The sequence below is a fragment of the Dermacentor andersoni genome, chromosome 5 (assembly GCF_023375885.2).
Source record: "Dermacentor andersoni chromosome 5, qqDerAnde1_hic_scaffold, whole genome shotgun sequence".
In the NCBI taxonomy this organism is placed as follows: domain Eukaryota; kingdom Metazoa; phylum Arthropoda; class Arachnida; order Ixodida; family Ixodidae; genus Dermacentor; species Dermacentor andersoni.
Window position 1 is genome coordinate 9,578,320 of NC_092818.1, and position 14,840 is coordinate 9,593,159.

The 14,840-nt window shown below is 50.4% G+C and overlaps 1 protein-coding gene across 2 annotated transcripts in view; it reads right to left on the bottom strand.

Annotated features, from left to right (window-relative positions):
- Positions 1–14,840, bottom strand: part of Rpn3 (regulatory particle non-ATPase 3) — a 144,547-nt gene that overhangs the window by 99,046 nt on the left and 30,661 nt on the right. The gene's annotated exons all lie outside the window — the stretch shown is intronic.

Genomic DNA, 14,840 nt, shown 5'->3' on the forward strand with positions numbered 1-14,840 from the left:
AACAATTGGCTTGGCATAACACAACTAAGTAATCATGTACTCTGCCAACATGGAAATCTTACATGAACCGAGTCATAGTCCTGACATTCAAATTACTGCACTGTTTTTGGTTCTAGATAAGCAAGTAAGGCTTTCTGGAAAGAAGCAGTTTCCCTTATTGTCACAACGTTTTCCGGTAACGCTTTCTATTTTTCAATTAATAACAAAAGGGGGGAAGTTTGATACTTTACAGTTTTTTTGAAAATAGGTGATAGTACCTTGTGTATGTGATCGGTACGTGTGGAAATGTGATGCGCAGGAACAATGCGTGTAGCCGTGACTCCAGCCACAAAAATATAAAGAGTGGAAAAGAGACAAATGTAAAAACTTACATTTAGTGCCAAGGTTTAAAAGATTAAGTGTGCACTTCAAAGGGAAACGCTGGTATATGTTGAGCAAGAAAACAAAATAAAATAGACAGTGTCCACACAAATTATTACGAACAATCCTCATCATGTGGCGTTTTTACTCACACAAGAGCACACAAGTCGACTACAGGCCAACCTTCAACCAAAACTTATACAGCTGTCTCATCTCTTACATTTATTACACTGCCTCTGCAAGTGCCCTTATTCATTACTGTACAATACTGTGCAACACACCCCATTACTGTACCGCTGTAAGGGAACTGAACAAAGTATTTGGAGGCTCCAACACCAGTTGAATGCATGCTGGACAACCTTGCTCGCACAGAAAAGCTGATCGATGAAATGCGTGCGCGCAGCGCAGCTGCCGAATGCAGTTTTTAGGGGTGTGACGCGCAAGGGCCGGGACAAGCGAGCCCAAGACCCGCGACGAGGAGCCACGGTTCTCGGAGGCCAGGTGCGGGATCGACGGTAGTTGACTGAGCGGTGAACAGGTGGCGTGAGTGCGGAGAGGACAGCGGCGCGAGCGGGCAAGTGTGCGGGTGGAGAGTGGCGAATGAGAGAACTCGGTGTGTGGTTGTGTGATGCGGAAGGTTGGCGTTCGGGAAATAAAGCGGTAGTTCGGGACCACGTGTGGCGTGTCGTCGATCGTGACAAGTGGGGGCTCGTCCGGGATCTACGTGGACATGGAGACAGTGGACGTTCCCGAACAATTGGTACAGCATCTGCTGGGACAGACGAGCGGATCCACCACGGAACGCGAGCAAATCGCGGCAGCCGTCAGACAAAGACTGATGGCGGCCGAGGCAGTGCCTATGGGTTCTACGACAACGGCGGCGGCGGTTCAACCGGTGAGCGACTGCGCTCCGCGCTCCACAGGAGGTCAGCCAGGTCAGCCTCCAAGGTTTAAGGGGTTCAACGACCATCAGTCCCCCGAGGAATTTTTGGACCGGCTTGAAACTTTTTGTTTGGTCAGCGGTGTCGCAGCTGACAAGAGGCTTACGCACATTGTGCTCGCTGCGCTGGAAGGTAGCGCGAAGTTGTGGTGGCGATTCGTGAACTCGTTCGCGTCGTGGGAGGAGTTCACTGCGGCGTTTATTGCGGAATTCTCCTCCATTGACGCGAAGCGCCGCTTGATACATGAGCTGGAGCTCCAGACGCAACATCCCCAAGAAAATTTAAAGGAGTTCATATATACCATCGCGGCCTACTACGACCGGATTGGCGGCGAAGTGGCTGAAGTCGGGAAAGGTTGACCGCATGCTGCGGCAGATGCACCCGCAACTCCAGGATTTGGTGGAGGGAAGACAGTTCAGCAGTCTCGCGGAGTTGGCGAAGGCCGCTGATGGTCTCATGGAGCGTTTCTGGAGGCGCATGCAGTACAAGCCACCACCGCCCCCGACTGACCAAGTCGCGAGAGACTTGGCCTTCCAGTCGGCTATAAACGTGGCCGGCGTGCCGGGACCACAACTCGGAGGGTTGATCCCAGCGGCTGCCGCGCCGTTCCAGTATCCGCCGGCGGCATCCCCCTGGCCGTTGCACCCCGCGGCGATACAGCCCTCCTACTACCGAGACCAATTGCACGGATTGGTCGCATTCGCCACAAGGATGCCACATCTCTTAACGCCGTCACAGCCGCAAAGGTACCAGCCGCGTGACCACAGAGGATTTAACTGCCATCGCTGCGGAGGCGCCGGTCACATGGCCCGCGAGTGCCCTGCAGGTCGGCGTGGTGGCCCACCGCGCTGCTACCAATGCAACGGGATCGGACATATCCGCTCTCAGTGTACGGGAAACGGGGGACGGTAGGTGCTACACTGGCAAGCACCTACGAGACTGCGCTGCAAGTAGCGGCCTTGGCCGGCAACAAGGGGCCTCTCCTGGAAGTGCAGATCGGGAGGATGACGTTCCAGGCCCTACTGGACACAGGCTCGAGTGTGAGCTTGCTTGGATTGCCGGCGGCAAGGGTAGCGGTCGAGGCGGGCGCCAAACCCAAGACACAGGAACAAGCACTCCGCCTGGCAACAGGTTGGTCTCAGTCAACGACTTCCCTCAAGTGCAAAATAAAGTGGGCCACAAGCAGCCACAATCAACGCTTCTTGTGTGTGCCAGACTTGTGTCGGGACATTGTGCTGGGCAGAGATTTTTTAACAGCAACAGGCATCTCTTTACATGTATCGCTGGGTGGATGGACGATTGGAACCGATCCACAGTGCATGGTGTCATTTGCTAAGCGCGAAAAAGACCCAGCGACAGCACTTGCCATAGAAGATGGAGAGTCATACAACTTGCACAGCCTCTTTGAAGAAGTGCTTGTAGTTCCGGGCATAGAGAACATGCATCAGGCTGGCACCAGGGAACTACATCCAAGCATGAGTAAAGTTCTCCATGACTTTAGCCATCTGTTTACTACAGTTGCGGGATGTACCACCCTGGCTCAGCACCGCATTGACACAGGGGACAGTGCGCCCGTGAGATGCAAGCTACGTCCAGTGAATGCGAAGAAGCAGAAGATCATAGAGAGCTGTGTGGATGGCCTCCTAGAACAGGGCCTTATAAGACGAAACACCAGCCCGTGGACTAGCGCCCTAGTGCTCGTTGCAAAGAAGTCTGGAGGCTACCGGCTTGCTGTGGACTACCGGCCGTTAAATGCACGCACCCGAGTACCTGCCTACCCAATGCCTCGAACAGACTGGCTGCTAGCGCAGTTGGGCCAAGCAATGTGGTTTTCCAGCTTTGATCCCTCCCAAGGGTTTTTCCAAATTCCTGTTTGCAAGGCTGACATAGCTAAAACGGCCTTCATTTGCCATCAAGGTACATTTGAATTTACGAGGATGCCCTTCGGGGTGGCAGGCGGTCCAGCAACTTTTCAAACCCTAATGGACCGAGTGCTGCAGGGAATCAACCACCACTTTGCTATGGCATTTTTAGATGATGTCCTTGTATACTCAGAGACACTGGAGAACCATGTTGAGCATGTAAGGGAAGTGCTACAACGCATTGAGGGTGCTGGCCTTACGATTAATCCAGATAAAGTATAGGTCTGCCGTCAGTCCCTCAAGTTTTTAGGTCACAACTCCCCTGGGCAGTGCAGACCAGATGAGGACACGGTGTGTGCAGTGCTGCATTACCCAAGACCCAGTACAGTTAAGTAGTTACAAGCCTTCCTGGGACTTGCCGGCTACTATAGAAGCTTCATCCCTCACTTTTCACTGACGGCACATTCACTGACCAACCTTTTGAAGAAGAACAAGCCATGGCAGTGGGAGGAGTGCCAAGAGCAGGCTTTCACTGCACTCAAGCAGGCCTTAGCTCAGGATGCTGTTATAAGCCTCCCAGATCTAAATCGACCCTTCGTGGTGGAGACTGATGCAAGTGGTGGAGACAGATGCAAGTGGCATTGGCATTGCAGCTGTGCTACTGCAGGCTGGCCCTGATGGTCTGCAGCCTGTTTCGTTCATTAGCAGAGTCCTTACAGCAGCAGAGAGACATTATACTGTCCAGGAGTGGGAATGCCTGGCAGTAGTCTTGGCAGTGGACAAGTTCAGGGCATATCTTGAATTTACGTAGTTTGAGATACACTGTGACCACTCCTCCCTGGCATGGATGTTTAATACCGACCAAGCTTCACCCAGGGTCAAGCGTTGGGTTCTTCGGCTGCAGGGCTTCAACTGCCGAATCAAGCACAGACGAGGGCTGGCAAACATACCCGCTGATGCCTTGAGTAGAGCGCCTCTCCAGTGTGAAGACAACCCAAGTGACAACCTACATGAGACGCTGTTCCCCATTGCTGCTCCAGAACCTGAAGGCAAAATTACATTTGATGAAGTAGCTGTGGCCTCGGAGGTTGACTCTTCGCTGCTGAGTGACACAACACAGCTGGTACAAGAACAGGCTCGTGATGACCGCCTCTTAAAGCTGAAGGCAGTGGTCCAAGGGACTCAGCTCCCAAGCTCGGGCCCTGATCATCGCCTCTTTCGCGATCTGGCCGAAACAACGGAACTGCAGCCAAGCGGATTGCTGGTTCAGCAAAGAGGCAACCGGAAGGTAGCGTGGTTACCTAATCACTTGCGGCAGCTGGCACTGAAGGTGGTCCACAACCATCCCATTGCAGGCCATGCTGGATTTTTCAAAACTCTGAGGCGTGTTGCTGCACGATTCGTCTGGCTGGGCATGCGAGCCGACATATCAAAGTATGTGCAATGCTGTACTGTCTGTAAGCGCACAAAAGCTCGGCGCAAGAAACCAGAGGGCCTCATGAGCAGTCAGTGGGCAACATCACCCATGGAAGAGCTCAGTGTTGACATTATCGGGCCCTTGCCATCTACACCCCGGGGCCACAAATACTTGCTGGTAGTTATTGACAAATTTACGAAGTTCCCAGAGCTTTTCCCTCTACGAGCAGCAACAAGTGCAAAAATACTGGAGTGCATAGTGAAAGTCTTCTGCCGCCATGGAACACCTGTGGCCATCACCAGTGACAATGGCAAGCCCTTTGTTAGCACACTATGGCACAACCTCTTGAAACACTGGGGCATCAAAGATCGTCACACAGTGCCTTACCGGCCGGCTGGCCAAATGGTGGAGCGTCACAATGGCAAAATTAAGCAGTGTCTACGGGCATACTGCTCCAACCACAAAGACTGGGACCGGCATATACCTGAGATTGCCCTTGCCATGCGTACTGCCGAGAGTGTTGTCATCGGATATACTCCAGCATTGTTGTGTTACGGCCGCTGGGTGGCGCACCCCATGGGAACCTACAAGCGACAAGGAGGACACAGAGCCTCCGAAAGCAGCACACCATGCACTTGCTGCAGAACTCCAGCGGTGCCTTGGAGAGGCCCTCCAGTATGCTCGGTCACATCAGGCAGCTGCTTGGAAGGTGCAGAAATCCTCTTACGACCGTCATCGTCAGCCAACAACCATCAAAGAGGGTGACCTTGTGCTCCTGGATTCCCATACCTTGAGTGATGCGGCCAAGGGCGTTTCGGCGAAATTGGCACTGCGGCGAAGTGGACCTTATTGTGTAGTCAAACGATTAGGTGACAATGACTTTGTTTTAAGCGATCCTGCTACAGGACGTCATCGAACTACAGCCCATGCTGATCAGTTGATGCTCTACCATGAGCCATGGCTCCTCCCTACCAGCACAGCTTCACGATTCGAGGGCGGGGGAGAGTTGCGACGCGCAAGGGCCGGGAAAAGCGAGCCCAAGACCCGCAACGAGGAGCCACGGTTCTCGGAGGCCAGGCGCGGGATCGACGGTAGTTGACTGAGCGGTGAACAGGTGGCGTGAGTGTGGAGAGGACAGCGGCGCGAGCGGGCGAGTGTGCGGGTGGAGAGTGGCGAACGAGAGAACTCTGTGTGTGGTTGTGTGATGCGGAAGGTTGGCGTTCGGGAAATAAAGCGGTAGTTCGGGACCACGTGTGGCGTGTCGTCGATCGTGACAGGGGTAAGTTTTAATGCCCCGTTCACACTGAGACATTCGGCGTCTGGAGCGGCGCCCAGTTCGGCGGAACCCAGTTCGGCGGCGGCGAGATCCGCCGGAATAGCCCCTTCCGCGCCGATCGCTCCCGTACCGAATTTTGCGGCAGCTGCCGCCGGATTGCCTCGCCGCCGCGCGGCGCTGACCAATCGGGGAGCGCGAAACAGAACTTCCAAAGATGGCGGCCGAGTCGCGCTCTTGCAGAGCTGGGCGAACCCACCAACGGCGCTGCCGCCGTCTCTTCGGCGAATGCTTCTGCGCGTCATGCATCGCCAGAAAGGTGCTTGCCAACAGGCCTAGCAGTACTGCCTCTTCTTGCTCGGGGTTCATCATTGTCTTTCCAAACAATGGTGGAGACGCGCAACATAAACACACGAACTCGACGCGAGCGGAGACAACTGCGCATGTTCGGGCCGCGCGAACATCCGGGATATCCCGCGCTTGATTGGAGGTTAGCACTTTATGGGGCAGATGGCGCTGTATGTCTTTCCGGCGGCGCGGTCCACAAGCAGTGTGAACTACGCGATTTTCGGCGGCAGGAGAATTCCATTCGCTGTAGACGCCGGATTCCTCAGTGTGAACGTACCATCACAGTGCTGCTTTTATTTTATTCATGGTCTCGTTAGCCAGCGCATAGCTCTGCTAACACCTAACAACACCTAACATAGGTGTTGCACATGACACGCTGTGGGGATCGCACGCGCATCCCGATATTTCCGGAGCGGCCACGCGGTTATCACGCGATAATCACGTGCTCGCTCGCGGAGGGTAGCGGGGAGAAGGCACCTTCGCCGCTCCCGCTGCTCTTCGCGCCTGGCCACGACGCTGCAGCCAAGGCACCTCGTTCCCTCCTTTCCCTTTCTTGGAACCGGGGAGACTCCCTCTCCGCCGCTCGGGGAGAAGCGCTATTCCCCCGATGCACGGTTGTCTTTCGGCTGACGAGCTTGCGACTGGCCGCATCTCAATTCAGCCGCTGAGACCGCCGCACGCCGTCCCCCTGTTGCGCCCGGCCTTTGTGTGCGACTGACCGCCCCAGGGCCCGAGCGCAGATCCACTCTGGGTGAGCTGAACTCTTATCAGCCTCTTTTATGATTCCCACATTGTGCGGTTTGTTTCACCCCAGACGTGCGGAATGCTCCGCCGCTGTGGTTTTTGTGTTGTATCTGTATGTGTTGTTGCTGTTGTTGTCCAGTTGGTATACTTGTACTCTAAGGTGAAAAAACACCTTAGGTCGAGACTCACCCTGTCCCCACTGGCCTGAACCCGCCGTGGTCGCAACTCACTGCGAACCGCGGGTTAGGGGTCACAGCTCTGACTGTTAGGGCTGCTGCGAAAGTGCTAGCGAGCGACTGCCGCTCCACCGGCGCTGTGCGATCCAGAGAAGGGTCAGGTGCGCACACGCGAACTTGAGTAATACCCCTATAACGCATACGTTGAAAGAACGTCTTATTCACAGTGTGTACATGAAATCAGTAACAAAACTTGCTGTTTCCAGGCTTAAGGAGTCCCTGAAATAATTTATGCTATAGCTTTAAAAAATGTCTGAGCATGCAATGCTATTAAGTATCAGCTCCATGCAATAGCTTATTGTAGTAATGAATGAATTAATGTTTATTTCATCTTGAGTACAATTTCCATAAAGGTGCAGGGGCAAAAGGCGCACAGCGCCTGACAGGGGCCCCTGCACCTGCAAAATACGCATCTATTATACATTATTTAGTGGTAGTTCATGGGCAGCGAGCGAACACACATGACGTTACATATTTTCACACACTGTACACGAGGTTACACAGAAACTGAGAACAGAAATTGACAAATTATTGGGTTAGTTTGATTACTAATATAGACGGTGAAATAATAAAATGTTCCCCTTTTCCCCCTCTTCCCCTTTCCTATCCGGCTCCACAAGCAGTAAAGTGCAAGTTCTACATTCAAATTACCATAATACACTAGAGTGCAGCATATGACCATGAACATGTATGTATGCACGTAAAACAGAAAAAAAAAAGAAAGAAGTGCATCCTTGCCCATCATTCAATTTATAGGAAATTGTACCACTGTCATATGCAGTTATGCTTTCTGCAAGCCATGCCTGCAACTTGGCCAAGTGATTTGTTCTACACCAATGTTTCTCACTCCTGGTCCCTGTTTTCACAGGGATATGTGTAAGTGCATACCAGGTTACATTGACCCGCCATGTTGACAGCTTAACTGGCTGCTGGCGACACTTGGATTTTTTGTGTTTTCAGCAAGTTATGAAACAATTCACAGCACCAAAACTGCAACTAAGCTAGGGGCAGTCATCTTCCTGATTTATTAACGCAGCTCCTCGCGTCGAAAATGGCACTTACAATCCGAGGGACACTTCCTTTGTGCTTTTCGGCCCGTTTCAGCACCAGAAGTGCTCTTTAGAGCAATAAAACTTTGCTCATCAAGCCCACCCCATGGAATGCTATGACACAATTCTGCCCACGGTCTTTTGGCCACTTTTCGGCATCCAGGGGACTGCGGTTTTCTGGCATCGCAAAGCACTCGAAAAACTTTCTTTTCGTGTGGATTCTATCATGGGGGACACCAGTGATGCAATTGCGACCGAGATTAATGGTTCGGGCATGCTAAATTTGACAGTTTCTCTTCGCTCTACAGTAAACAGCTGCGAGCACTTGGCACTCGCGTGGTACCAGTTACTAGGCAGTCATCGGACGTGGATTTGGTACTTTTGAGGTCTGTTCTGCGTCTGCGTGAGACTAACTCGTTGGCGGTATTAATTTGACACTGTATGTGCCAAAGGGTCGCCCACCTTCGCTCGCCACTTCGCTCTAAGCGGGTCAAAGCTCTTCGTGCGCTTCGAGTAATACCGCTTAAAATGCATGCGTTTTGGTCGGGACTGGAAGAAATTTTGAATAAAACAATATTTCAAGTAAAGCGATTTCATCATAATGGGGGATTATTGCACATCACCCATTCTCGCGGCGCTCGCTCGGTCCACGTCACTTAGTCACTTCGCAATATTGCAGAAAGCGACATCGCCAGTGCTGATGTGAGGGCTGCTCCAGCTGCACTGTCATCCTCCGATGACAGCTGCGCCTGCGAAGTGATCCGATTCACGTCAGATGTCCCATGACTGAGTCATCCGCGACCACATCTGTCGTGTGAATCTAGCTTTATCAGCATCACTGAAGAGGGGGAGCCGCTGACCAAAGATAAGATGTGGATGAGTCGTGCATCCGTGAATAAACTGTTTTTGCAAAGATTTGAGCATTGTTGTATGCAGCTATTTCTGCAGGCTATACATGCGGATAATTTCTTTTTTTCTATCCCGGCTGTTGTAATTGGGGGTGCGGGTTATACGCAGAAAAATACGGTATGCACAGGGACACAGAATGGTGCTAGATGACAGGGAGAGGCGAGTGTGGTAACACAAAGGTGGCAGCGCTTATGTTTTGTGTTGCATCCGGTGTGTTGTCTGCATGGACTCTGTGTTCTGTCGACTCGGGGAACAGAAGCTAGTACAGAACTATTTGTACTTGCCATCCTAAGAGCTAGTTTAGCATGCCGTGTGGCCTTAGGAGGCACTATCGGGCATGCTTACATTGCATTCGGCTAAATGTCACAAGTAAAAAACATTTCCTATTTAAAATTGAATGAATATGGTTACCACTGGTGTCACGTGTGCAACGTACGTGAGGACACAGCCCACTTAATCTGTGCCTACAGGCTATTTATTTCAGAAAGCAGGGCCTCAATGCCCACACTGAACATTAATCAGGGACTGCCATCTCTGCAGCTACCACAACATTCTTGGTCCATGGACTAACACTGCCCGTGTGTCTCATGCCAATGAAGGCACAACACATTGGTCTCATTGGTATACTTTAGTCTGTCGATTGCTGTGGTGTGTGTTGTGTATTTGTAATGCGCTGTGCAGATTTCATTTTTCATCATACCAATCTGGAGATATATGCTATGCATGCTGCCGGGCAAGCCTCTCTCTGTAAAGAAGTGTAAAATTCTACTAACCTACAATACATCTGTTGCAGAGAATTGCAGGCTACTACTATGCGGTTGCTGTGACGTATTTACTAGCACGAAAAAAATTAACACAATAAAGGTGGGACCAAACTTCTGGAGAAAGGCAGGCAGGACTTCTCCACTACTCTTGCTCGCGCTAGTAGCTATGTCACGCCAACTGCTCTCCCAACTAGCCCAACTTTCTGCATTAATGCAGGCCCCAGAAGTGTCACTCAGCCAAACCAAAAGTGCAGAAAGCACGCAGGCAGAGCTGCGCAAACTCAAGGACTTGCCCCCTTGCAGCTGCTCCTACAAAAGCTTGACTAAATAGAAAAAGATAAGGCAACTCGGCACACGAAAGAAATGGCCCTTCTGGAGCAATTTCAGAGCACATATGAAGCAAAATATAAACAGCTTGTTTTCATCAAATTTTGTTTTCTGGTATTTATACAACCAACACACAAACAGAAGGTATAAAGCTGGGAACAGAATAAGCTAAAAAACAAAGTTCGCATTCTCGAGAAAAGTGGAAACTGCAGCAGCAAACTCCCACCATTGCATTTCAGCAATACTCTTGTGTCTAAGCTCGCACATGTGCTTAATAACTGCAGTGCTTGTAATGGCTCCATCATTTTCATTTTTGATGTTGTCTTCCCTGGGGGAGTCCTCGCAGTCACTTAAATTGTCAATAACTGGTACACAGGTTATGTAACATGCATGATCCAACTAGAACACTAGTCAATTGAGTCTGCATCTACAAGATACAGTCTCCTGAAATGCTGTTTCAGAATGGCAAATGTATGCTCCATTGCCACATGTTGTTGGCTGTGTATTTTGTTGAAATTCCACTTATAGACATTGCCCTATTATCCTTATATGAGGGCATCAGCCATGGGAGAAGCGGGTATGCTGCGTCCCCTAGCAAGTAGTCATTAACGCACTTTGTCTCTGCTACCCCATAGATGGGGCTTTCTTTCAGCATGCGCGCGTCGTGTGCGCAGCCAGGATAGCCAACGAAAATGTCGATGGAACGGCTGCTTGAATCAGATTCCTTGCAGAATGATTGAAGGGAATTTTTTCCTGTTATATAGTAAGACACAGGGCACTCTTTCTGGCGAGGGATTTCAATGTGGCAGCCGTCAACACACCTTAGTGTTTTTTGGTCCTTACCATTGCTTCTAGCAAGAAAGCATGTTTTGACATTCACCCACTTTTGATCGCTAGGCCAAGCAATCACTTCTTCACTGATATTGAACAAGAAGTTCAGAACCATTTTGAGGCACAGAGACACTGATGACTTGGACACATCGAAGGTATCAGCAATTCTATACATGCTGTTCTGAATACCTAAATAACTCAAAGAAATTAACTCTTTCCCTACCATGCCCGTTGAGCATTGTTAGCCACTATTGATGGTTTGAAACACTGCTTTCGAGACCTTCCATACAACTCACGGATGCACTGCACCTTAGGATATGAAGGATAACGGCATTTTTGTTTCCTTAACAGTTAGCTTTTTTTTCCTGCTTGGCAATGATTATCAGAAGCGCTATGAAGTTTCGCGATCGTCAAAGTAAAAAGAAAAAATTGCCGCCTCTGAAAGCAGCGTATGTGCACGCACAGATTGCAGATCTCGTGATTTCACTGCAGCCGATTTTATCGATGGATCGAGCAGCAGTGAGTCTGAGGATTCTGCCCTTACATTGGACTAAGAGTGACACAAACCAGCCCAGAACATCGGTGGCCGCAGCCTGGCTAGTTTCCTTGTTTGCTTCGGCCTGTCTCTGTTGTTGTTTGGAGTGCTTCAAAGCATGCCAAGATGGAGACTTTGTGGGGTTCTCACCTGTGGTCTTGGGACACAGGAACGACAACACAGAAGTGCAAACAATCACAAGGGCATTTATTGCACCTTTCATAGAGCAATGCCTGCTAGCTGAGTTGCTATCCCCAAAACATGCCGATGGGCGTGTGACAAATCATGGAAGTCTGACTCGCCGCGACCGGATAGCGAGCCTGCCCATGTTTGCCCCATGCTGGATCCCAATGCCTGGTCATTCGCGCGTACGGTCACACCAACGGTGGTGCGTTCGAACAAGCCCTCGCGAGATAGTCTCGCAGAAGCATGGATCGGTGGACACGCAGAACGTCCGCACTGCTTGCCGACCTCAAGCCAAAGAGGAAGAGCCTTCTCCTTCTCGTGCCCAAGTAACCCCGCCGTTCAGTGGAGTTAGCAGCGCAACACTCGCGCCATCTCTCGTACTGCGCTTCAACCAGACCGACTGCCGCGGGCATCAGGCCACGCGGCGAAGCCGGATTACAGGAGACAGGAGCTATGCGGGAAAACAACATATCAGGGGACGCGTGAGAGTCTCGCATCCCCACAACTTATAGAAACTGCAAGAAATGCTAAGACAGGAAAACCAAGCAGAAAACAAGAGTTTACTGCAAGACATGCAACATTCCGCTCTGCTTTACATCGAGGAACTGCTTCGCAGCATAAAACACCGAACTTTAGTGCTTGCCATTAAGCTTTTGTAATGAATGACCTGTACAATTAAAAATTCAGATTTTTTTGGAGATAGTGCCTATTAGACAGCAATACATTTTGTATACCTCAATTATTTGTTATCTCATAATTACTGTTACATTCTTTAGTCAATACAAGCATGCCTTTACAAACTTCAATTTATCAATTCAATTTTCAATTTTATCCCACTATCTTGATTCTGGCAATTTATATCTTTTTTAGCAGGATGCGTTGTTGGGCAAGTTGGTTCATTGTAATAGGACACATTGATTGCACTTTCTAGACAATCACATGTAAGAAGACAGGACAGGCGCAAAGGACTGCGCCTGTCCTGTCTTCTTACATGTGATTGTCTAGAAAGCGCAATCAATGTTTCCTATTATATCTTTTTGATGATGCACATCTTGTTATTAAAACTTTTATATGTTAAAAGTGCATTAATTTTGCTTTTTATTTACGTATTACATAAAATATTGAGTGCAGTAGTTCCTCTAAAGGTATTGCATAACCTACAAAAAACGCCTGTTTTTCTCACGGTAGGGAAAGAGTTGAGGTTGTTTTCTTCGCAGGTATTTGCGGGCAACCTCCCTGAGGCATCGGAAAAAAAGCAGACGACTTGAAATGCTCTGCAAGGGTTTGAAATGAGTCTCTAGAGAACCAAAAAGGCGCTTGAACTCGTGATCAAAATACCCGGCCACAACTTCCTTGTAGTATCTTGGAACACGACTGCGATCACTGCGGAGCAGTTCAACACCGACTTGGCAAAACACTGTGTCGACTTCCTCGTCTTTGCTCTCATTCTACGAGTTCCATAACGTGGAGGTCATCCATTTCGTTGGCGATGTCGGGAGGTTTGTGGACACACAGGATAATTGCCTAAAACGGCTTCTTTGGACACGCGTGCTGCCATTGCTGTAGTCTCGCTAGTGCTTACCCCCGCCATTTTTGTAGACCAGGAGCAGACGACAAGTCTGCACCTATACATTCAATTGACATTGTAGCAGCGGCGCTGCTGACAGGTTCTATGGTGCAACCTGGTTGCATCTTGCAACCTCATATAAGGTGCCCAGAACTTCTGCCCTATGTGTCAGCACCACCTGCACCTATTTGTTTCTAGTGCCGGGCGCCTTTTCTGAATCGAACAAACCTTACGTTACTCTTCCAGGCATAACAGGTGCACGAAAGTGCGTCTGCCATAACGCTGTTCTTTTGCCTGCTGTAGCACAGAAAAAAGTCATGTTGCTACAGGGAAACTGCCGACTGCACCGGGTGCCGCTTAGGTCCCCTTGAGAGAGAGAGCACCTCACTTACCTCATTGAAGCCGATCAAATTCCACTGGCTAAAGCTTGTGGTAATTGAGGTATGCCTCGGCACCTTCATGCGGGCACTGTCGTTCCTACGCCTCTCCCTTTCCACTCGTGAGGGTTGTCGGTGGTGGCCTTGGCCACGGACTGGTTTGTGGCAGTAGCGCTAGTGCTGCCGGGGACAGTCGCTATGCCCGGCCAAGCGAGTGCGAGGGAGATCGCTCCAGGACAGCACTAAGTACGTACAGGTTTTCCTCTTGTCTGCCGACCCTTTTGTTAGAGTCTTGGACTTGAGCACGTCTACGGTGCCTTTGTATTTACGGCGAGCGCGTACCTCGTGTGACTCTCATCCGAACGCTAAGCCGTAGAGCAATGCCTAGTGCTCGTGTGCGGTCCTGCTATGCAGAGCGGCACCTATCGGAGGCCCAAGCCGACGGAGATTGCCAGAGCTCTCAAGAGTGGGCTTACTGGTTATTGCGAGAGCAAGCAGCACAGCCACAACAACTTTTCCTAGCGGCACATTGCGGGGAGCCATCCTTCCGCAGCAACGTGCCGGTGGTGCCCTTTTCTGTCTTTCTCGCCTATGGTGCGAGACCCCTTTGATTCGTGTGGCGGCCAAGGACCAGGCGTTTTTATAGGGTTCTTGGGTATCACCGGAGACAAAGACTTTCCGCTAACTTAAGGCAAAACCCGTGTTTTATTGCGTGGCTCAATCGAGGAGCGGCTCAATTGATGAAAGTGCACTTTGTGTAGGCATCGGGCTTGATATCAAAGATGGGTCATTGTCAATCCTGTCGCCGCTGCCTGCTGTAGTCGCCCCTGTCGCACAACACCACTGTCTGTAGGCTGATTTACAAGGCATGATTTTTAGCTGGCAACAAAGCGATTTCTGTCGCTCTGTGACCGTCACAGGTCCCAGCAACTGGGTTCCGCTAAGTTGGCCTTGACAGCGGCACATGGCATCTAAACAGGGATCTTTCTGCTGCCGTCTATTTCCCAACGTCTTGTGCAGCGTCTCTGCAGTCGTGGACTACACAATTGTAAGGGTACAACCCTATAAAAATCATAAAGCATGCTACTTATTTCATTTTTAAATACCAGATAAC